The following is a 2,429-nucleotide window of genomic DNA, read 5'->3' as shown; positions in this document are numbered from 1 at the left end:
AAGCCGCATCTCCGTGCTGCTCTCCAAGACAAACATCTGCATCTCCCTTCCAGCGTGTGGGGCTGGGATTGCCATGGGAATGGGGCGGGAATGGGGCGGGAATGGGGTGGGAATGGGGTTTGACCCCACAGAGCTGAGGAAAGGTCTTGCCACCACCAGGGGATGTCACTTGGGTTGGGGACACTGAGAGCAGGTGGCTCATTCTGTTCCCTTCCCAAAAGGAGCAAAAAAAAAATCCCATGGAAAAGCCCCAAAATCGCCCTCTAAGTGCTGATCCAGGAGCAGGAAGTGATGCTTGGTCAGAGCCTCTTGATACAGGGATTTATTGGGAATTTATTGGGAATTTATTGGGAATTTATTGGGAATTTTAATGGGGATTTTAATGGCGATTTTAGTGGGAATTTTAACCAATCACTTGGGTTGGGGACACTGAGCAGGTGGCTCAGCCCCTTCCCTTCCCAAAAGGAGCAAACAAATCCCATGGAAAAGCCCCGAAATCGCCCTGTAAGTGCTGATCCAGGAGCAGGAAGTGATGCTTGGTCAGAGCCTCTTGATACAGGGATTTAATGTGAATTTAATGGGAATTTTTTGGGAATTTTAATGGGGATTTTAATGGGGATTTTAGTGGGGATTTTAGTGGGGATTTAAATGGGAATCTTAAAGGGGATTTTAATGGGGATTTTAATGGTGCCATGGTTAAAGGGGGCCCTGGAGCCTCCCTGATCCCGGAAAGCCTGGCAGGATCCCATGGCAGATCCCTGGCTCCCCATGGCCACGGATGGGGTCCTGGGGGCTCCTTGAGCTCCCCCATCGTCCCTTCCCCCTCTCAGGATCCCACCCGTGGGACAGGGGGAGACAGACCCCCCCCTTTTAAAGACACCCCAATTCCTGGCACCATGGTGGCACCAAGGTGTCCCCAAGCAGCTCCAGACCCCACCCCAGAGCCACCTCCTGTCCCTGTCCCCGTGTCACACCCACACCTGGACTTTCGGAATCTCCCACCCCCCCCATGGGACCGGGGTGTTGGGGGGGCAGGGCCACCCCCGGGTGGTGCTGGAGGTGGCGTCACGCTGTCCCCGATGCCACCACCCATGTCCTATGCAAATCTCGGCTTCCTCCTGCCACCCACCCGGGGACAGGTGGGGCTGGAGCCCTAAAAACACCCCAAAAAACGTCACAGAAACACCCCAAAAACATCACAGAAACACCCCAAAACCACCCCCAAAACACTTTTGGAGCCGCAAATGGATCCAGCGATCCCAAATCCAGCAAATCCAACAGTCTGGATGGAAAAAAGGGATTCAGGGAGGAATGGGATCATCCCAGGGATGTGGGGAGGACTGGGATCATCCCAGGGTGAATCCCAGTGAACCCCAGTGAACCCCAGTGAATCCCAGTCAATCCCAGTACATCCCAGTAAATCCCAGTGCATCCTAGTGCATCCCAGTCAATCCCAGTCCATCCTGGTGCATCCCAGTGAACCCCAGTGCATCCTGGTGCATCCCAGTCAATCCCAGTGCATCCTAGTGCATCCTGGTGAATCCCAGTGAACCCCAGTGAACCCCAGTACATCCCAGTGCATCCCAGTCAATCCCAGTCCATCCTGGTGCATCCCAGTAAATCCCAGTGCATGCTAGTGCATCCCAGTGACTCCTAGTCAATCCCAGTACATCCCAGTCAATCCTGGTGAATCCCAGTGAACCCCAGTACATCCCAGTGCATCCCAGTGTATCCCAGTCAATCCCAGTACATCCCAACATCCCAGTAAATCCCAGTGCCTCCTAGTGCATCCCAGTCAATCCCAGTCCATCCTGGTGCATCCCAGTGAACCCCAGTGCATCCTGGTGCATCCCAGTCAACCCCAGCAAATCCCAGTGCATCCTAGTGCATCCCAGTGAACCCCAGTCCATCCCGGTACATCCCAGTGCATCCCAGTAAATCCCAGTCAATCCCAGTACATCCCAGTCAATCCCAGTGAATCCCTGTAAATCCCAGTGCATCCCAGTCAATCCCAGTGCATCCCAGCCCTGCTCCCACACGGAGCACCTGCTCCCACTGCAGCAGGCTGGGAATTCCCGGCTGCAGGGTTGGAAGGGCTGATCCTCCGGATCTTCTGGATCCTCTCCCCAGCCTCCCTCCGGAATTCAGGGCTGTGCTCCGAGGTGGGGCCGGTGCCTGGCCAGGGCGGTTACCCCGGGAAATCCGGGACAGGCGGGTTCCTCACCCCAGAGCTCCCTGTTATCCCATCCCTGTCACTCTGGGAAGGAAGGATGGATTTTCCTGGGAATTCTGGGCTCCAGGCAGGTTCCCTCACCCCCATCTCCCTGTTATCCCATCCCTCCCACTATGAGAGGGAAAGGATGGATTTTCCTGGGAGATCCAGGCTCCAGGAGCATTCCCTCACCCCCCAGCTCCCTGTTATCCCATTC

Source organism: Geospiza fortis, unplaced genomic scaffold (assembly GCF_000277835.1).
Source record: "Geospiza fortis unplaced genomic scaffold, GeoFor_1.0 scaffold71, whole genome shotgun sequence".
NCBI classification, from domain to species: Eukaryota; Metazoa; Chordata; class Aves; order Passeriformes; family Thraupidae; genus Geospiza; species Geospiza fortis.
Note: the sequence above shows the minus strand (reverse complement) of the source record.